General features: G+C 44.1%; 1 protein-coding gene across 8 annotated transcripts in view; it reads left to right on the forward strand.

Annotated features, from left to right (window-relative positions):
• CDH12 (cadherin 12) overlaps window positions 1-22,784 on the forward strand; it is a 1,513,562-nt gene that overhangs the window by 626,122 nt on the left and 864,656 nt on the right. For 2 of the 8 annotated variants that reach the window (XM_075314868.1, XM_075314864.1), the window contains one exon: window positions 19,305-19,398. The exons of the other annotated variants lie outside the window; for them this stretch is intronic. The gene's annotated coding sequence lies outside the window, so the exon portion shown is untranslated. The remainder of the gene's footprint in view (window positions 1-19,304; window positions 19,399-22,784) is intronic. 8 annotated transcript variants of the gene reach the window in all.

The raw sequence follows: 22,784 nt of genomic DNA on the forward strand, positions 1-22,784 counted from the left end.
AAGTGCTTGATCTTGATTCTGTTCCTGATGTAACCTTTTGGATCTGACACAGCTTGCCAGCTAGCCCCACTGAACAGCATCTGACTCTGTGACCCTTACCCAGGGACCTCTGTATCATTCCAGATCTCTGAAAATGGGTTAAAGCGTGAAAGCCAGGAAAAATCCTGGGTTCTGGTGCATGGAGTATCTTGCACCAAGCCTATTCATAATAGCCATTTTAGAGTTTTTAGGTAATTATTAAATTATTAACTGTGCACATGTGACAGTGAAGCTTTATACTGTGTGTTACGGTTGCTGCGAGCACTGGAGACTATGTCCAGATTTCTTGCTACTGCACATGTGCGAGCGCTGGAGACTAAGTCCAGATTTCTTGCTACTGCACATGTGCGAGCGCTGGAGACTAAGTCCAGATTTCTTGCTACTGCACATGTGCGAGCGCTGGAGACTAAGTCCAGATTTCTTGCTACTGCACATGTGCGAGCGCCGGAGACTAAGTCCAATCTTGGAGCCATTGCACATGTGCGGGTGACATCATCGCTGACACGAGGTCACATGTCTCTGACACCTTCTATGCCGATTGGTCGCTGGTCATGTGCTTGTGACGTCTTGCTCGGTAATAGGCCAGCATGACGTCACTCCTGTCGTTCTGGCAGCGGATTGGCTCTGGTGTCCTCCATCTTGGATGAGGCACAGAGTCTATATAAGACCCTGACACACGCCGCATGGTGCTCAGTCCTCTTGGTTCATGCATATGAGTAGACGCTCTGTGCGCGTTCCTCTAGGCATTCCTCTGTCTATGCTAGGTGAGCGCTACCGGCAGGGTAGCGTTCTTATACCTTACAGCTTCGGCTGCTGTCCGTATCCTTACCTCTTAGGGGAGCGGACATAGGCAGGTGCCTGAGGCACATGGTCTGGCTGGGCCTTGTGATTCTACTCGTAGGTGGACGTTGCCGCTAGGGTAACGTTCCTTATACTGCGTCTGGCAGTTGTTCGTATCCTCGCACACTAGGGGAGCGAACAGAGGTAGGAGCTTTGTGCGGCTTACGCTGCTGTTCGTCTCTTTTGCACCACTAGAAGAGCGGACCTAGGCAGGTGCCATATCTAGTGGTTCGTGTCCTCGCACACTAGTGGAGCGAACGCAGGTAGGAGCTTTGTGCGGCTTACGCTGCTGTTCGTCTCTTTTGCACCACTAGAAGAGCGGACCTAGGTAGGTGCCATTTCGCACACATTGCCTTTGTCTCTGTGATTATTAACAGAGATCATTCCACACACCCTCCAAGTAAGGGAGGAATTGCTTTACTTTCTTATTATATCCTTCTGTGAGTTAACAGAGGTATTGCACTCTGCCATAGTCTGCAGCAAAGTCTTTGCACGGTGGACCCTGACTGTCTGATACTCCTTTCGGTTATTATCAGACAGCCCCCCGTAACATTAGGACTGAGCCAAGGGTCTGGCAGTTATGGCAGAATATCAGCAGTTACACCGTTACATACAAGTACTTGAGTCACGGCTCAAGAGTATAGAGGATAAACCTCAGACCATGGTGACATCTGCACATGATCCTCGACTTACTCTGCCAAACAGATATTCTGGCGATGCCAGATCATGTCGTGGTTTCATTAGTCAGTGTCAGATACACCTAGAGGTCAACTCTTCTCGCTTCTCTACGGAGAGGTCCAGAGTAGGCTTTATCATCTCCTTACTTCAGGACAAAGCCTTAGAATGGGCGACTCCCCTATGGGAGCGCTCTGATGTGGTTACTCTGAGACATCAAGACTTTCTTGATGCTCTTAGGGCGGTATTCATGGGTCCGCAGGTTACCCATGATGCGGCCCTGAGACTGTTAGATCTATCTCAGGGTTCGTTATCCACTAGTTCTTATGCCATTGCTTTTAGAACTCTGGTGGCAGAACTAGATTGGCCAGAGAAGGTGTTGATTCCTATCTTCTGGAGAGGGTTGGCAGGCTATGTCAAGGATGCCCTTGCTACTCGTGAGGTCCCTGCTTCTCTGGAGGACTTGATCACAGTAGCAACGAGGATCGATGTACGCCATAAGGAACGTAGACTCGAGGTCTCTTCCTCACGCCCTAAGCATCGGGCTATTCCAGTTGTTGAGGGTCCACTACCATCTTCCTCAACATCTGAAACATCTCCCACTCCTATGGAGTTAGGTCATACGTTTTCCAGACTACGCAAGTCTGGTCCTCCTATATGTTATGTATGTCGTCAGGCTGGGCACTATGCCAACAAGTGTCCTAGTCGTCAGGGAAACTCCCTGGCCTAGTAACCATTAGAGGGGGGTTACTAGAGACGTCTTCTGCACCCTCTAAGTGTTGTATCCCAGGTCAGCTCTCGTTATCTGAGAATACATGGCCTATTATGGCTTTTGTGGATTCCGGAGCTGACGGGATTTTTGTGTCCTCAGGATTTGTAAAGGGACACAATATTCCCTCTATCATGTTAGAGGCGCCTATTCCTGTCCGTGTTGTTAATGGAACTATGTTGTCTGACTCCATTACATTGAGGACAGTTCCCTTGCGCCTTTCCCTGTCTCAGGGTCACATAGAGGAGATTTCTTTTCTTGTTTTGCCTGAGGGTATAGACGACGTCCTTCTGGGTCTTCCATGGCTTCGGACTCATGCTCCTCACATTGACTGGGAGTCTGACAGCATTATTAGTTGGGGTTCGAAATGTCAGTCCCGATGCCTTCCCTTACCACCTAAGGTCGTTGCGGTTGCATCAACTGATCTCTCTCCCATACCTACACCCTATTTGGATTTCGCTGACGTGTTCTCCAAACAGGGTGCTGAGGTTCTTCCACCCCATAGGCCGTATGACTGTGCCATAGACCTTATCCCAGGTTCGGTTCCACCTAAAGGCAGGGTTTACCCCCTGTCGATACCTGAGTCAGAGGCCATGTCGACCTATATAAGAGAGAGTTTAGAGAAGGGGTTCATTCGTAAGTCTGTCTCTCCCGCGGGAGCTGGGTTTTTCTTTGTTCGGAAGAAAGAGGGTGATTTGCGTCCCTGCATAGATTACAGGGGTCTCAACGCAATCACAATAAAGAACAAATACCCATTACCTTTAATTTCGGAGCTCTTTGACAGACTGAGAGGAGCTCAAGTTTTTACGAAGTTGGATCTGCGGGGTGCGTATAACTTGGTACGAATTCGAAAGGGTGACGAATGGAAGACCGCTTTTAACACCCGAGACGGTCACTATGAATACCTCGTCATGCCTTTTGGGTTATGTAATGCACCCGCAGTATTTCAGGACTTCGTAAACGATGTGTTCAGGGATTTACTGTTATCCTCAGTAGTGGTGTATCTGGACGACATCCTGATTTTTTCTCCTGATCTGGAGACTCATCGTCAGGATGTCGTTCGTGTCCTTTCCCGTTTAAGGGAGCACTCATTGTTTGCTAAACTCGAGAAATGTGTATTCGAGCAGTCCTCATTGCCTTTTTTGGGTTACATTATCTCACAAGAGGGTCTGGCTATGGATCCTGCGAAGCTCTCTGCTGTCCTGCAATGGTCCGAACCTCATTCCTCAAGCATGTCTTTAGGCTTCACGGGATGCCAGATCGTATCATTTGTGATAGAGGCCCGCAATTTACTTCCCGTTTCTGGCGAGATCTTTGTAGCCTTCTGCAAATTGAGTTGAATCTCTCTTCGGCATACCATCCGGAGACTAATGGTTTGGTTGAACGTACCAATCAATCTATGATTATATACCTTCGACACTTTGTTGCTGAGAACCACGATAACTGGTCCTCCCTCCTACCCTGGGCAGAATTTGCCCTTAACAATTCGCTGGCTGAGGCCACTGGGCAGACACCGTTCGTACTCAATAATGGGCAACACCCTAGGGTACCGGTACCGTTTCCCGCTGCTGCACCTCCTCCTCTTGTGGCCGACTGGGCAACTAATGCCAGAGAGGTTTGGGATCGGACTCAAGAGTCGATCCAAGCAGCTAAGGACCGTATGAAGACGGTGTCCGATCGGTTTCGTCGCCCGGCTCCTGTCTTTTCTCCAGGGGACTTTGTGTGGCTCTCTGCAAAACACGTGAGACTTAGAGTGAGCTCTGTCAAATTTGCTCCTCGCTTCCTGGGTCCTTATGAGGTTCTTCGACAGGTAAATCCTGTAGTCTATCAATTGAAGTTACCTGTCCATCTTAGGATTCATGACAAATTCCATGTCTCACTGCTAAAGCCGGCTATTTTACCTCACGCTCGTGAAGTGCACTCTCCTGCCTCTGATTCCTCTCGCTCTAGCTATGAGGTACGAGCCATAGTTGGTTCTAAGATGGTTAGAGGGCGCAGGTTCTTCTTGATAGATTGGGAGGGCTATGGCCCGGAACATCGCTCTTGGGAGCCTGAGGAGGCTGTCCATGCTCCCGACTTAGTTGCCGATTACCTGCGTCGCCGGGAAGGGGGCCCTTGAGGGGGAGGTACTGTTACGGTTGCTGCGAGCACTGGAGACTATGTCCAGATTTCTTGCTACTGCACATGTGCGAGCGCTGGAGACTAAGTCCAGATTTCTTGCTACTGCACATGTGCGAGCGCTGGAGACTAAGTCCAGATTTCTTGCTACTGCACATGTGCGAGCGCTGGAGACTAAGTCCAGATTTCTTGCTACTGCACATGTGCGAGCGCCGGAGACTAAGTCCAATCTTGGAGCCATTGCACATGTGCGGGTGACATCATCGCTGACACGAGGTCACATGTCTCTGACACCTTCTATGCCGATTGGTCGCTGGTCATGTGCTTGTGACGTCTTGCTCGGTAATAGGCCAGCATGACGTCACTCCTGTCGTTCTGGCAGCGGATTGGCTCTGGTGTCCTCCATCTTGGATGAGGCACAGAGTCTATATAAGACCCTGACACACGCCGCATGGTGCTCAGTCCTCTTGGTTCATGCATATGAGTAGACGCTCTGTGCGCGTTCCTCTAGGCATTCCTCTGTCTATGCTAGGTGAGCGCTACCGGCAGGGTAGCGTTCTTATACCTTACAGCTTCGGCTGCTGTCCGTATCCTTACCTCTTAGGGGAGCGGACATAGGCAGGTGCCTGAGGCACATGGTCTGGCTGGGCCTTGTGATTCTACTCGTAGGTGGACGTTGCCGCTAGGGTAACGTTCCTTATACTGCGTCTGGCAGTTGTTCGTATCCTCGCACACTAGGGGAGCGAACAGAGGTAGGAGCTTTGTGCGGCTTACGCTGCTGTTCGTCTCTTTTGCACCACTAGAAGAGCGGACCTAGGCAGGTGCCATATCTAGTGGTTCGTGTCCTCGCACACTAGTGGAGCGAACGCAGGTAGGAGCTTTGTGCGGCTTACGCTGCTGTTCGTCTCTTTTGCACCACTAGAAGAGCGGACCTAGGTAGGTGCCATTTCGCACACATTGCCTTTGTCTCTGTGATTATTAACAGAGATCATTCCACACACCCTCCAAGTAAGGGAGGAATTGCTTTACTTTCTTATTATATCCTTCTGTGAGTTAACAGAGGTATTGCACTCTGCCATAGTCTGCAGCAAAGTCTTTGCACGGTGGACCCTGACTGTCTGATACTCCTTTCGGTTATTATCAGACAGCCCCCCGTAACATTGTGCTTGGCATCTGCCTGAATAGTCTTAAAGGCACATAATGTAAAGTGTCCTTCCTTGAGAATGTTTCTAGCAATAATGATTGGTTGACAAATCTTTTCCTTAAAATTATTTTTATCTTGTGGCGAAAGTAAGTTACCAACCCTTAGGGTGCATGCCCACAATCAATGTTTGCAGCGATTTGGATGTAGCATGTTTTCACTGCTTCCAAAATGCTGCGTTGTACAGTACAAGCATAGTGGATGTGATTTCTAGAAATCCCGTGCCCACTGTGCTTTGTTTCTTCCACAGCAAACACTGACCTGCTGTGCGGCTTTCCAAGCTGCAGCATGTCAATTATTTGCTGTGGATTTGCATGCGTCCTCCATAGGGAGAACACAGGCGAGAGACCACAGCGCACTGAACCCTGATTATGGGTATGTGCAGCTGCAGTCTCCTGCATTCTCCTCGTGGAGACTCACGGCCCCGCATATCAGGACCCGCTGTGTCCAGGACGCAGTGAGTCCTGATCGTGGACACATACCCTTAAACTTTGGTTCTGTGAAAATAAGAAGTTCATTGCATATACTAGGTGGCCTAACATGTAAACATGCCAGAGTCTCATTACAGTCACAAAGTCTCTGGATCTCGTTGTGATAAAATGAAAATCTACTTCATTGATTGTCTGTCTACATTTCACTTTCTTTACCTAATATCTTTCAATCTCTTTATCTTTTACTCCCATTTGTGCATGATTTTTTACCTTCTTGAAGTTTTAATCTGTTAATAAATTGAGCCTTCATCGATTTACGTAGTGCAAATTGGGGTCAAATAGCAAATTTGTTTATTTAATTTGTTTACCTCCTTATATTGGAACTGTCAGATGCTAAAGTGGTCTTGATAGCATAAGCTTAAGTTACTTTGATTAGATTCAGAGTTTTGATTGGTTGGGCAATTCATACCATCTTCTGATTGTTTGCCACTTGACTTTTAACAAATACATCATTAAATGCAGAAAAACAGGTATTTCAAGTGTTGTTTTGAGTTATATGTAGGTTGATGGTTGTCAAGTGGCCATGCTGGAAAATATATTGTGGTTAGAAGCATGAAGCAGAATTAATTCAATGGATTCACAAATATAGTAATTTTTTTGTTAACTAATAGTGGCTGGTTAAAGTAGAAAAAAAATATACCTCATAAATATATATTATAAATACCAGCCATTAAAAGGTATACTGGTTGGGAAAAAAATCAAAGATGTTCTTTGCATACTCCATTCCTTTTATATTGAATTATTTGCCTGTCATAATTATACCATTTACTTCAAGTGATTATTAATAATTTCATATTTCTTTCATGATAATTATTTGATTAATGAAATTAACACTTTTTTCTGGCTTGATTGTTCTGAAAGATCTATTTTTGGAAAAGATATCACAAAAGAATTTACTTTCTGGATTTTTAGGAGTCTTAACTAGAGTTGAGCGTGGTTCGCGGTTCGAGGTTCTCCAGTTCGCGGCTCGAGTGATTTTGGAGGCTGTTCTAGATCGAACTAGAACTTGAGCTTTTTGCTAAAGCTCGATAGTTCTAGATATGTTCGAGAACGGTTCTAGCAGCAAAAAGACAAGCTAATTACTAGCTGGCTTTCCGCTGTAATAGTGTAAGTCACTCTGTGACTCACACTATTATGAAATTTCAGCGTATAGTGTGCGGGAACAGCGCATTCAGATCACTGCTGTTTTGATAATGGCGATCGCCATTTTTTTTTTTCCTTGTCTTCCTTTCCTAAGTGCGCGCGTGTAGTGGGGCGGGCCAGCATGTCGGCCAATCCCAGACACACACACAGCTAAGTGGACTTTTAGCCAGAGAAGCAACGGCATGTGTGATAGGATGTCCATGTCACATGTCTAGGCATTATAAAAACGGACATTTTCCTCCAGTACGCCATTATCTGCCTTCTGCGTCTTGGTGTCAGTCACTGCTGGCGTAGCTCCTGTCTCCGATACTGATGTGTACGCTCTATACACAGCGCTATACAGAATAGGGATAGAAGTTTCTATTAGTCCTTTTAAGGGCTAATACTGGCAGGGTCAGAGCCATAGGTGACAGTCAGGTCCGTGAAAACAGATTTTAACAGCTACACAAGATGACAGCGTCTGTGTAGCTAAGGTCAGGGATTTCCTTGCTGCATTTCCCCATTAGGAGGGATAGAAAGGGAGGCTTCCTTTCCTCTACCCAGACCCACAACCCTGCCACTGTACCCTCCTGCCCTTTGCACACTCAAGCTCATTGTTACTAAGCCATTATACTAGCAAACACTGAGTGAACTTAGTGGCATCCTAAAAGTGGCTGTTGGACTTCCATTAGTGTCCCACTGGTGCAAATCTATGTGCAGCACCTCTGCATTGCACACTCAAACTCATTGTTACTAAGCCATTATACTAGCAAACACTGAGTAAACTTAGTGGCATCCTAAAAGTGGCTGTTGGACTTCCATTAGTGTCCCACTGGTGCAAATCTATGTGCAGCACCTCTGCATTGCACACTCAAACTCATTGTTACTAAGCCATTATACTAGCAAACACTGAGTAAACTTAGTGGCATCCTAACAGTGGCTGTTGGACTTCCATTAGTGTCCCACTGGTGCAAATCTATGTGCAGCACCTCTGCATTGCACACTCAAACTCATTGTTACTAAGCCATTATACTAGCAAACACTGAGTAAACTTAGTGGCATCCTAAAAGTGGCTGTTGGACTTCCATTAGTGTCCCACTGGTGCAAATCTATGTGCAGCACCTCTGCATTGCACACTCAAACTCATTGTTACTAAGCCATTATACTAGCAAACACTGAGTAAACTTAGTGGCATCCTAAAAGTGGCTGTTGGACTTCCATTAGTGTCCCACTGGTGCAAATCTATGTGCATCACCTCTGCATTGCACACTCAAACTCATTGTTACTAAGCCATTTTACTACCAAACACTGAGTAAACTTACTGGCATCCTAAAAGTGGCTGTTGGACTTCTATTAGTGTCCCACTGGTGCAAATCTATGTGCAGCACCTCTGCATTGCACACTCAAACTCATTGTTACTAAGCCATTATACTAGCAAACACTGAGTAAACTTAGTGGCATCCTAAAAGTGGCTGTTGGACTTCCGTTAGTGTCCCACTGGTGCAAATCTATGTGCAGCACCTCTGCATTGCACACTCAAACCCATTGTTACTAAGCCATTATACTAGCAAACACTGAGTAAACTTACTGGCATCCTAAAAGTGGCTGTTGGACTTCCATTAGTGTCCCACTGGTGCAAATCTATGTGCATCACCTCTGCATTGCACACTCAAACTCATTGTTACTAAGCCATTTTACTACCAAACACTGAGTAAACTTACTGGCATCCTAAAAGTGGCTGTTGGACTTCTATTAGTGTCCCACTGGTGCAAATCTATGTGCAGCACCTCTGCATTGCACACTCAAACTCATTGTTACTAAGCCATTATACTAGCAAACACTGAGTAAACTTAGTGGCATCCTAAAAGTGGCTGTTGGACTTCCGTTAGTGTCCCACTGGTGCAAATCTATGTGCAGCACCTCTGCATTGCACACTCAAACCCATTGTTACTAAGCCATTATACTAGCAAACACTGAGTAAACTTACTGGCATCCTAAAAGTGGCTGTTGGACTTCCTTTAGTGTCCCACTGGTGCAAATCTATGTGCATCACCTCTGCATTGCACACTCAAACTCATTGTTACTAAGCTATTATACTAGCAAACACCGAGTAAACTTAGTGGCATCCTAAAAGTGGCTGTTGGACTTGCATTAGTGTCCCACTGGTGCAAATCTATGTGCATCACCTCTGCATTGCACACTCAAACTCATTGTTACTAAGCCATTATACTAGCAAACACTGAGTAAACTTAGTGGCATCCTAAAAGTGGCTGTTGGACTTCCATTAGTGTCCCACTGGTGCAAATCTATGTGCATCACCTCTGCATTGCACACTCAAACTCCTTGTTACTAAGCCATTATACTAGCAAACACTGAGTGAACTTAGTGGCATCCTAAAAAAGGCTGCTGGACTTCCATTAGTGTCCCATTGGTGCAAATCTATGTGCAACACCTCTGCATTGCACACTCAAACTCATTGTTACTAAGCCATTATACTAGCAAACTATGCTGCCAGTTTAAGGGCCATAGTTGCATTGTCAGGGATAGTTATTGTTGTTTATTCTGCTGTTAATAAAGATAGACCACCGCTTCAATCTACACCACCTCTCAATTTTTACTACCACATTTTAAGTGCACAATCTTGTCGCAATCAAAATGAGTGGCCAAATGACAGATGCTGGTGGAAAGGGGAAGAGGTGTGTTGGAAAAGGAAAAAAAGGGTTTGTCCGTGGGGAAGGTGGCAAAGCTCCATTAACATCTGCTGAAGATAGACCATCTTCCAGCAAAAGTAAGATGTCTACTACTTACCGTGGACAATCCGATGTGCTCCCTTTTTTACGGACACGAACAACTGGAACAAAGGTAGATGATGGCCAAAAAAGGAAAATGCTTGAATGGATCTCAAGTGGTCCTACAAGTGCCCTCTCCGCCAACTCAACTACCGCATCCAAAAAAACCCAGTCCTCTGAGTTGTCATCCCAATCAAACTTCCTTTCTCCCAGCTCTGAAGTCTCCATCCAACCTGCACAGTATGGTGGAACTGAGATGGCTGAGTCTGCAGAGCTGTTCAGTCACACTATAGCCTAGGAATCAGAGGTCTGCTCCCAAGCTACAGTGAGTACAGACCAGGAAATGGTCTGCAGTGATCCCCAGAACCTTTGTGACTCTGATTCAGGCCGTGAGGACCAAGTTTCTGAGCATAATGTTGACCCTTTTTCACAAACTGTAACACCTGTTGTTATAGACAATGAGGAACATACTGATGACGATGAGACGCAGATACCAGATTGGGATGACAACTTAAATATTATATTCGGTCAGGGCAAGAAGAGGCTCATTCTGAGGGTGAGGGGAGTGAAAACACAACAATTGATGAGGAAGTTCTAGATCCCACCTACTGTCAACCCACAGTCAGGCCCTCGAGGAGGTCAACAGAGACGGTGGAGGAGGATGCAACTGACGATGAAGTTACCTTGCGCCTTCCTGGACAGAGTCGGAGCACTGGTAGCACATCTACAACTGCATCCTCAGCCACCACTGTGCCTCTGAGCACTAGTCGGGGTGGATCAGCAGGTAGCACGCCCTCTAAGCCTTACCTAGCCTGGTCCTTTTTTGACATATCAAAAGATCGCCCAAATTATCTGATCTGTAAAATTTGTCGTGATTCTGTTAGTAGAGGGCAAAACCTCAGCAGTTTGACAACTTCTTCCATGAATCGCCACATGAATAAATATCATATGTCCCAGTGGGAAGCTCACCATGCTGCAATGCGGCCTAGCGGAGCAGGCGCCTCTTCCAGTGCATCCACGCGCTCTTCATCTTCTAGGACTGTGGGGACAGCTGTCACACCTGGTTTTCCACGCACAGCTTCCACCACTGTAACCGCAACAGGCAGTTTGCTTGGTAGGTCGTCAGTTGGTTTGGAAGGGGAAACAAGTGCGTGTGTACAGCTCTCTCAGACATCGATAGCACCAACGTTGGATGAAGGCAACATCATGTCTCTGCCTGCACTTTCCTCACAAACCTGCATTTTCCAGGGACATTCTACTCAACACCGTCTACACACAGCAGCCAGATCTCTGCCCCTCAGATGTGGACAAATAAAAGGCCATTTCCTGCGACCCATGACAAAGCTAAGAGGTTGACTTTATCCCTCTGTAAGCTCTTGGCTACCAAAATGCTGCCTTTCCGCCTGGTGGACACACAGGATTTTAGAGACCTTATGTCTGTCGCTGTGCCCCAGTACCAGATGCCCAGTCGCCACGACTTCTCTAAGAAAGGTGTGCCCGCGCTACACCAGCATGTCGCACACAACATCACCGCTTCCTTGAGAAACTCTGTGTGTGAACGGGTGCATTTCACCACAGATACTTGGACCAGTAAGCATGGACAGGGACGTTACATGTCGCTGACTGGGCACTGGGTAACTATGGTGATAGATGGTGAAGGGTCTGCTGCACAAGTCTTGCCGTTCCCACGACTTGTGTGTCAATCCTCTGTCTGTCCAAGTTCCGCCACTGCTTCTGCCTCCTCCACCTCATCTGGGTCCTCCACCTCGGCCCAAGCCTGCCTGGTCAGGCCACCAGCGTTCTCACTGCGCAGAAGGAATCACGCACCCCTCATTACTATGCTGGCAGCAGAGCGCAATGGCATCAGGCGGTTTTTAGCTTGACATGACTTGGAAATAGGAGTCACACAGCGGCTGAGTTGTGGGCAGCTCTGGAGACTGAGTTTAATAAATGGTTGTCTCCACTCAACCTGCAGCCTGGTAAGGCCGTGTGCGACAATGCTGCAAACCTGGGTGCGGCCCTTCGCCTGGGCAAGGTGACACACGTGCCTTGTATGGCTCACGTGTTGAACTTTGTTGTCCAGCAATTTTTAACACACTATTTCGGCCTAGATGGCCTTCTGGCCAGGGCACGAAAACTGTCTGCTCACTTCCGCCGTTCAACCGCCGCAGCTGAGCGACTTGCATCGCTCCAGAAGTCTTTCGGACTGCCGGTTCATCGCCTGAAATGCGATGTGGCAACACGCTGGAATTCGACTCTCCACATGTTACAGCGACTGTGGCAGCACCGCTGAGCCCTGGTGCAATACGTCATGACGTATAGCCTGGGCCAACGAGATGCAGAGGTGGGGCAGATCACCCTGATGGAGTGGTCTCAGATCAAGGACCTATGCACCCTTCTGCAGAGTTTCGACATGGCGACGAATATGTTTAGCGCTGACAATGCCATTATCAGCATGACATTTCCAGTCATTTACATGCTGGAGCACACGCTAAACACTATTCGGAGTCAGGGGGTGGGACAACAGGAAGGGGAGGAACTACAGGAGGATTCATATGCGCAAGACACAACAACATCACCAAGGTCCAGACGTTCATCATCACCAACGCGGCAGGCATGTGACCATGGGGGACAGGGATCAACAAGGGCGCATGGTAGCAGGCGAAATGTTGAGAAAGGTGCAGGAGAACATGAAGAAATGGAGGACAAACTGTTCCTGGATATGGAAGACTTAGCGGATGAGGGAGACCTTGGTCAAATTTCAGTTGAAAGAGGTTGGGGGGAGATGTCAGAGGAAGAAAGAACGGTTAGCACCTCTGTGCCACAAACACAGCGTGGACTTGGTCTGCATGACTGCGCAAGACACATGAGTGCCTTCTTGCTGCACTACCTCCAACATGACCCTCGTATTGTTAAAATTAGAAGTGATGATGACTACTTGCTTGACACACTATTAGATCCCCGGTACAAGTCCAAATTTTGTGACATAATTCCAGCCATAGAAAGGGACGCACGTATGCAGGAGTATCAGCAGAAGCTGTTACTCGATCTTAGCTCAGCTTTTCCACCAAACAAACGTGCAGGTGCAGGGAGTGAATCTCCCAGTTGTAACTTGACAAACATGGGACGATCTCGTCATCTTCAACAGTCTACCCGTACCAGTAGCACCGTATCTGGTGCTAGTAAAAGCAATTTTATTGAATCTTTTCATAATTTTTTTAGAGCCTCCTTTGCAAGGCCACCAGAGACAACAAGTCTGACACATAGTCAACGGCTGGAGAGGATGATACAGGAGTATCTCCAAATGAACATCGATGCCATGACTTTGCAAATGGAGCCTTGCTCATTTTGGGCTTCAAATCTTGAAAAATGGCCAGAGCTCTTTACTTACGCCTTGGAGATTTTGTCGTGTCCAGCTGCCAGCGTTGTCTCTGAACGTGTCTTCAGTGCTGCTGGGTGTGTGCTGACAGATAAGCGCACGCGTCTGTCCAGTGACAATGTGGACAGACTGATGTTCATCAAAATGAACAAGTCATGGATCCAGAAGGAATTTACTACCCCTGTGTCATCCTGGGGAGAGTAAATGCTTGTGTATTTTGAATGTGCTTGATGCAAATCTAGCTGTGAAGTGTACAACTGGTGCTGCCACTGAAGGGGTGGGTGTGTGTGGGGCCCAATTTTTTTAAAAAAAAGGGAGACTCCGCTTGGAGTAACCCTTGCTTGCTGTGTTTTTTAAAAGGAGCCAAGATGAACAAGTCATGGTTCAGCAAAGACTTTGCTATCTACCCCGGGGTCATCCTGGGGACGGTTAATTATGGCGTATTTTTGAATGTGCTTGATGCAAATCTAGCTGTGAAGTGTACAACTGGGGCACAAGTGCTGCCACTGAAGGGGTTAGTGTCTGTGTGGCCCAATTTTTGGAAAAAAAGGGAGACTCCGCTTGGAGTAACCCTTGCTTACATTGTTTTTAAAAATGTTCCAAGATGAATAGAGCTGGGATCAGGAAAGACTTTGTTACCTACCGCGGTGTCATCCTGGGGACGGTTAAGTATGGCATATTTGTGAATGTGCTTGATGCAAATCTAGCTGTGAAGTGTACAACTGGGGCACAAGTGCTGCCACTGAAGGGGTGAGTGTCTGTGTGGCCCAATTTTTGGAAAAAAGGGAGACTCCGCTTGGAGTAACCCTTGCTTACATTGTTTTTAAAAATGATCCAAGATGCACAGAGCTAGGATCAGGAAAGACTTTGCTACCTACCCCGGGGTCATCCTGGGGACGGTTAAGTATGGCGTATTTTTGAATGTGCTTGATGCAAATCTAGCTGTGAAGTGTACAACTGGGGCACAAGTGCTGCCACTGAAGGGGTGGGTGTGTGTGGCCCAATTTTTGGAAAAAAGGGAGACTCCGCTTGGAGTAACCCTTGCTTGCTGTGTTTTTTAAAAGGAGCCAAGATGAACAAGTCATGTTTCAGCAAATACTTTGCTACCTACCCCGGTGTCATTCTGGGGACGGTTAAGTATGGCGTATTTTTGAATGTGTTTGATGCAAATCTAGCTGTGAAGTGTACAACTGGGGCACAAGTGCTGCCACTGAAGGGGTGGGTGTGTGTGTGGCCTAATTTTTGGAAAAAAGGGAGACTGCGCTTGGAGTCACCTTGCGGTGTTTTACATGATTTTAGAAGGGCGTGCCATGCTTATATCTGTGTCTCCTCCTCTTTTTCCTTGACCATCTCTTTTGTTTTCGCATGAGTATATGTCCTTGTCACTTTCCCATGTGTTTGTGTTGTGTTGTGAGTTGTTTGTCACCTTTTGGACACCTTTGAGGGTGTTTTCTAGGTGTTTTTATGTTTTTTTTTATTTCCTCCCATTGTTTCCTATGCGGTTCGAGTTCGGTTCGTCAAACGTTCGACGAACCGAACTCGAAAGAGACCTCCGTTCGGCGAACCGAACTCGAGCCGAACCGCGACCGGTTCGCTCATCTCTAGTCTTAACATATTGTTCTTGAAGAAAAGTATTGGATGGATGAAAATGTTTTAGAGAAAGTCTGGAATTGGGCATGATTTGCTGGGGACCTCTATGTGCACGTCAAAACAAGTCCTATTTATGTTCCTGATGAAGTAAAATTTGAGGTGCAGCGAATGCTGCTGCTTTTCATAAGCTTGATGACTAGATGTGACCTTGCCCCCTTTTTACCCCAGTTTTGCTCACTGTATCGTATCTAAGCAAAAATGTTGTGAGAATGCCAAAAGTGGCAACATTTTAACACAACCTCAATTGCTCAAAAATTCTGCAACTTTTTTTTACTAAAGATAAGAGATCCTGATTGAAAAAGTTGAAAATCATACAATCCTTGGTGGGATCGGTTTGGAATCAGATATCTGGACTCTTGCCCCAAAAGTCACCGATGTTCATTTTGGCTCAATACATTTTCTCAGCTTTTCCAAAACTTTAATATTACTTTTGCTACTGTAATGGTGCTGTATGATAAGCGGGGAGATCTGGTTGATGAGGGGAGGTGGTCGGGAGAGGTAACAGGATCGGCAGATTTGTTGTTTTTCTTAACTTTTTGTGTGGATGTTCCCTGCAGCCAATCAGAGCACAGAAAACATCCACAATGTTTGGACGCAAGGGTGTTGTGAATATCATTAGAGATGGTGCTGTTCCCGAGAGTGTTTCTGGGCTCCCTCTGGTGGCTAGTGCTGGTAGTGAGTCTGATTCTGCATCTGACGCTCAGACAGGTGCAGGGGATGATGGCTGTTCCAGGAAGCCTGTGGAGTCCAGCCTGGGGAAATAAAGGAAGGTAGTTTCTATGTAGCTTTTGACGGTGATAATTGTTTCTGTTCCATACGAAAATGTCCTGAATTTTGTCTTCCAGCTTTGAGGCTTTGCCTTTCCTTGTAGGTTCTGTTTTTGCATTTTTTTCTGCTCCTTTTTGGATTCTCCAGGAATGATTTCTGCAGCGGGTTTTTCATTCCTTTGCATCGGTTTTGTTTCCATGTCATCCTGGTCTACAGCTATGCTTGTTAAGTATTTTTGTTTTTTCCTTCTGAGATTTCATTAGCTCTCATGCACCTTTTTGTTTCTTGCATGTGAATAAGAGCTCTTCCTGCACTTTGTTTGGAGGACAATTTATTCCCAGCAAGAAAGGGAGTTTGCTCCCTGTCTGATCTAGGATTTGTATTTTTGTATCTGATGTAGTTGAACAAGAGTTCCTGATATAGTGAGAGGAAAGATCGTGTGATCTTTGAAAGGAATTTTTGATTATCAGGTGTTGGTATTTTTTACTGGCTGCAAGCAACAAAATCTATCCTATCCTTCACTATCTAGCTAGCAGGACCTAATTTTGCTTATATCTATACTTTCTATCTGTGTGGTATTTTTTCTTATATCACCGTTGTTATATGTTGGGGGCTTGTCTCTTTCCTTTGGAGCTATTCTGAGGCAAGTCAGGATTCCTCATTTCATCTTTGAGGTAATTTAGTTCTCCAGCGGTGACGAGGCGGCTAGCTTGATTAGGAACGCTCCAATGCTACTTCTAGTTGTGTTTGTGCAGTTAGGGGATTGCAGCGAGCTAAGTTTACAACTACTCCTGTGCATTATCTTCCAGCATTTTTTATTGCTTTAAATGCAAGATCTTTTGCGGTCTCCTGACCATAACATAAGGGCTTGTGTCATTGACTACCTAAGTCACATGTCCCTCTTCATATAAAATATGGCTTTGGTGCCATTTTGTGATTACTAAAGCTTAGGGAAGGTGCTGCTGATGCTGCAAGACAGTTAGCTTAGTTAGTGAGTTTAATCATAGGTAGTTGAGATAGATAGGAGAGCGATAGTGTAGAATAGGGACGTGCAGTGTAGGGGACATTGTTGTGTGCCACAAATCAGCATTTCATCATCTAATGATAGACTAGCTGATAGTTTGCTCCATGTCAAACTTGCTACTATTTATCGAAAAAGAGACACATTTGTGTTCCAGTTGCAAAGTGCTATTTCTGCCTCTAAATGGAGCACAATCTGTGTTCCAGCTCCAAAGTGCTATTCTACCTCTAAATAGTACAAAATCTGTTGTCCAGCTGCAAATTGCTATTTTTGTTTCTAAAAATTTCAAATTCTGCAGTACAGCTCAAAAGTGCTATTTTTGCATCTAAATAGCGCAAAATCTGTAATCCAGCTCAAACTTGCTATTTCTGCATGTAAATAGGGCCACAGCTGTGCTTCAGGCAAAAATATCTTTTTCATCATCTACATGGAGATTGAAAAATCTGATTTCCTGCCAGAGAACGCAATTTCAGCATCTACATTCTGAAAGCTAAATTTCTGGTTCCTACTGCCTTCTGCAAACAGGCATTTCAGCACATAAATACTGATTAATTATTCTGTGATTCTGTTCCAATATCTCATCAGAAATCAAAAGATTTTTATACATATGTGGGGCCTCCAACAAATATATATCACTGGAGATAAATATGAATTAATAACTCTGTGCCCATGTCCAAAAATGATTGACAGACACAATTAAAGTGGCATTATTTGCCCCAGAGTACCCATAATATTGGCATAATGTAAGGCATTGCCCATGCACGAGCTAGGTTCTGTGCCAGCACTTAAAGATTTCAAATTAATTTTAATTGAAGTGGATGAGTCACAGGTGTATGTCTGATGCTCTGAGACCCCTGCCACTTCTGTACATATGTACTTTATACAGTATACCATTGTACAGTATAGTATATACTATATATCATGTCTATCAATTTGCAGTTGTGGATACAGTATTGTATTTCTGCTAACCAGTACAGCACATTGCTTATACTGTAATCTAATTGCCTGTGCAGTTACCTTCCTACCCCACATTTGGCTTAGTTCTGCCTTATTTTGTGAAGAATAGATTTGGGGGGGTGTTTTTTGTGTATTCTACTAGAATAATGGGTGTCATATTTATACATATTTTTTTCTCTATAGTGTACCTCCTGCACACCAATAATTCTATAAGCTAACATGCCGTTTAATCTGTTATATAGGTTGTTTACTGTACTGTACAGTATTTTGTATTAGTGTACTGTAAAAATTTTATATGAATACATTATTTTGTATTACTGTAATAAGATTATATAAATACAGTAAATATTTTTGGGTTGTGGAACAAATTGTCTGCGTTTCAATTATTTCTTATGGAAAATTTGCTTTGATATAAGAGTAACTTGCTTTAAGAGCACATTCCTGGAACCAATTATGCTCGTAACACAAGGTTCCACTGTACTTTTGCTATTTTATTCCTTTCTTTAAAGCTATAGAACCTCTTTAAAGTTTCAGTTTGATTGTTACTAGACTATAAATGGAATGTATTTGTTATCCAATACTTCTTTCATCTCAATGGCATTTACCATGAAACATGAGAACAAATGCATTACAAGGCAATTTCTCTATGTTTATCAAACCTCTATCTGTCTGAAGCAAGAAAATAAGAAACAGTTTGTCATTCAGGCATTTCTCTAACATTAACAGTAAAGATTCTGTCGTTCAGCATTTTCCTTCATAAGCTTGAAGAGCAAATGTTAATGTCTGAGGTGTTGTGTCTCAGATAATTCAAATCGCTTTTGATAGGTACTTGTAATTATCATATGTCAATCTGCAAAGTTGGTTTGAAAAATTTGACCTTGTGGCTTATTCAGATTCCATGAACTGAAAGCTGACAGGATACGTGCACATGATCCTTAATAATCAAGGAAGCAAAGCACTTTGAGCACTGACTTGGATGAAGAGGAAGATTAAAAATGGTTACAGAGTTCCGCCTGAGTTATTAGCTGTCAGTGCGCTGTAAACATGACTAACGGATAATGGAATTAGGTTAGCTGAGCAGAAATCATTTAGATGAGCCAAACATTTCTCCCCATCATTAAATATTTCCTAGAATAGAATAACATCTCCGTGTATGATTTCAGAGTATAGAGTAGGCTAAAACAATGATAGAAATAGCAATGTTTGCAGCAGCCACAAAAACTGCTGTAGGGTCCAAATCTAAATTTAATATGTATAAAAATTTGCAAAAAATGTGGACTCCTAAATGTAATCAATTTTTAAAATGTTATCTGTGTTGAAAATGGATAGAAATTCCAGTCACATTTCTTATTACGGTATGAGTTATTTACCTCCTTCTAGGTTGCTATTTTGGTGCAAACATTATTCTGAGTGTTAACCTATGGCGAACAAATCATCTTATCGTCAGCAACTCTTCACAATGTTTTATTTCTCCTTTTCTCGCAGAAATAAACATATGTACTAGCTTCCTGGAATTCATGATGTTCCTTTATTCATTTGAAGCATGAAAGGCAATATTACTTACTATGATTGAATACAGGTAAACCTCAATAAAATAGTAGAGCTAAAAATCATGTTCAGTATAAGGGATAAGTTCTTGATGGAGAAAGTTATTTTTAGTAAACACTGTTGGCTATATCTTAAAAAGAGTTTTCTTGTATAGAAAGGCTAAATTGAAGATCCTGTTAGGGAATTATCAGCTAGCAGTGGGGGCCTTTATATAGGAACCTTATATAAGCCACAGAGGGCTGTTATAAAATGTTTCTCACTTTGGAGCTGCTAGTTAATCCATGCATTACCTAGAAAGCACATTCATTTTAATGAAAACTGCAGAATGACTAATTGCCACTGTGGTATTGATGAATTCATATAAAATTCTTAATGCTGGGTTCCCCCAAAATACATCTGATCACTAATCGGTGGAAAAATTATGTTCAGTTATATTCTAAAGGTCCCGTTACACAAATCGAAGTACCAGCGATCCCACCAGCGATCCGGCCTGGCAGTGATAACTGGAACGTCGCTGCATGGTCTCTGTTGAGTTGTCAATCAGGCAGATCTCCACAGAGACCAGCCATCAGCCACCAGCGACCCGTATAGCAACGGCTCCCGGTACACTCAAAACTGGCGCTCGTTGGTCTCCAACCATCAAACAAGCCAATGCGTGCTGCACAGCGGGAGACCAATGAGAAAAAAATGGTTCTGATCATTGTGTCACGATCAGCGACCTTGCAGCAGGGGCCCGCTCGCTGCTGCTTGTCACACACAGCGATATCGCTGGTGAGGTCGCTGATATGTCACAAAACCTGTGACAGTTCAGCGATCTCGCTAGCAATCTCGCTATGTGTGGAGGGGGCTTTAGACTTTGTCTAACAAAGGGGATGTTAATAATTGGACAACTAATCAATAGATTAGTTTAGATACCATATACTATAGTAAGCATGAGTATTCAAACTCTCATACGTCAATTCTGAAACTATAACTAATATTTCATCATAGGGAAAGCTGCAATATATTCCTGTTGAGTCATATTAATAGTCTATTTAATGCATAGAACAATCATTGGTTGTAAAGAATCAATATCTGTAAGAAGCCAAAGAATAAACAATAGAGACAAACAAATCAATTTGATATGAAGCAAATTAGTGTCCCAAGTCCTAATAAATTTCAAAGATTTACCATTTGCTTAAGGAGAATAAAAAAAATGTCTACTGCCTTTTATATATTGCAGAAAATTTCATTAGTTACTTAAAACTCAGAAGACCTCAGGAGCGACCATGCTGACTTCCAAATAATGCCTTGCAAGTAGCACATTACATCACAATGATAGAGCACAGATAATAAGGAGGAACTATCATAAAAGCCAAGGCAGGGAATGCATCAGATATTTTAGGATGACTTAATATAATGAGAGGATATCAGAGCTCACAGTTCAGCAGTAAAGACAGAAATTGAATGCCATACAACATTAGACAAATACTGTAGACAGCATCGTGTTGTACAACTGAAGCGTTGAAGAAGATGAATGTAGCAGTCTACAGTAAAGACAGAGATTAAATGATAAGGGGAGGGATATAAAAAGGTGAAAGACGCAAAGCCAGTCTCAAGCGTAGTTTGTATTTGTACTGCTATATTTGCTTTGCAATTTATTTTTCTCTATCTTAATGCACTGGAAAGCAGCAGCAAGCCAGCACAATAGTTTTTACAGATATAAAATCTGAAATTAGAGTCAGGCAAAGAATTTGTGCTTGCATATCACAATTCCTTGTACTTAGCTTTTCTATTGCTTGTGTAATCCTTTTTGAGAAGAAGGATAATTTACAAAAAAAAAAAAACAATAAAACATTTAAAAAAATCTAGATAATTGTGACTAGCAATTGACAAATGTGCATGTTGCACACAATTTTTAATTTGTTTACATTTGTTTTATTAGTCAAATTTTAGATCTTTATATGCCACACCAATTTAATGACCAAATGCAGGTGATGGCTTTATGGATTTGTGCCTATCAAGTATTTCTTATTACATCAGTTTGGGCAAGAGGGTTGAATTTTGATAACAAGTAAATAAATAAATAGTGTAGTATTTCTACATTTAACTGTCCATGTCTGTTTTTGCCCACTTGTTTTACTAGTCCAGTTTATCAACTGTACACTTCCCACCTGTACAGCAGTCTGCTACCAATTTATTTTTCTATATGTGTAACTACTCACCTTTCATTTGTTTTAAAATCATTATTGGCACAGGATAAATCATTAAGGATCAAAAGACTGTATAAAATTAAATATAGTGTTGTGTAAAACATATAGCAAAATAAAACGGTCACAATGAAGGTCACACCTAAGTGGCCTTTACACGCTACGATATCGTTAATAAATTATCGTCGGGGTCACGTTGTTTGTGACGCACATCCGGCGTCATTAAAGATATCGCAGTGTGTAAAACTTAAGAGCGATCTGAAACGATCGCAAAAGAGGGCAAAATCGTTTGCCGCAGAGAGGTCATCCTGAAATAAAAAATCGTTTTCTGCTTTTTAGCGATGTTGTTTGTTGTTCCTGCGGCAGCACACATCACTATGTGTGACACCGCAGGAGTGACAAACATCTCCTTATCTGCCTCCACCGGCAATGCGGAAGGAAGGAGGTGGGTGGGATGTTTATGTCCCGCTCATCTCCGCCCCTCTGCTTCTATTGGTCGGCTGCCGTATGACGTCGCTGTGATGCCGCACGACCCACCCCCTTAGAAAGGAGGCGGTTTGCCGGCAAGAGCGACATTGCAGAACAGGTATGTGCGTGTGATGCTGCCGTAGCGATAATGTTCGCTACGGCAGCGATCACCACATATCGGCCGTACGACGGGGGCGGGTGTTATCGCGCTCAACATCGCTAGCATTTGCTAGTGATGTCGCAGCTTGTAAAGACCGCTTTAGTCTCTGTCAAGTGGATGAGTAGGAATAAAGTTGTTACGTAATATATGGGACCACACTCATTTCAGTCACAGTATGATGATGTTATTTCTAAGGCTAGGTGCCCACGGAACAATGTGCCCGCGGATATATCCGCAGGTACGTCCACAGGTTTCCCACAGCAGCTCCTCGGAATCTGCAGCTATCTATTGCTGCGGGATTCCAGCGAAATATCTGTGGTAAACCAGAGGACATTCGTGCGACTTACCTGCCGAAGTATTGGCCTCTATCTTCATAGTGGAGGGCCGGGAATTAGCAGCTATTTCCGCAGGAATAATTGACATGCAGTTCCGTGCGGCTGCGGGACATTCGCAGCATTTTCCACAGCTGCACATACCACACCATTGATACAGCACTCCCTAAATCCCATAGGATTACATGGGGACTGTTCGTACTTGCTAAAACCTGCGGATTTATCTAGAAAATCCACATAAATCCGCAGGTTTTCCGCCTCAAAAATC

The sequence above is a fragment of the Anomaloglossus baeobatrachus genome, chromosome 6, assembly GCF_048569485.1.
Source record: "Anomaloglossus baeobatrachus isolate aAnoBae1 chromosome 6, aAnoBae1.hap1, whole genome shotgun sequence".
Lineage (NCBI taxonomy): Eukaryota > Metazoa > Chordata > Amphibia > Anura > Aromobatidae > Anomaloglossus > Anomaloglossus baeobatrachus.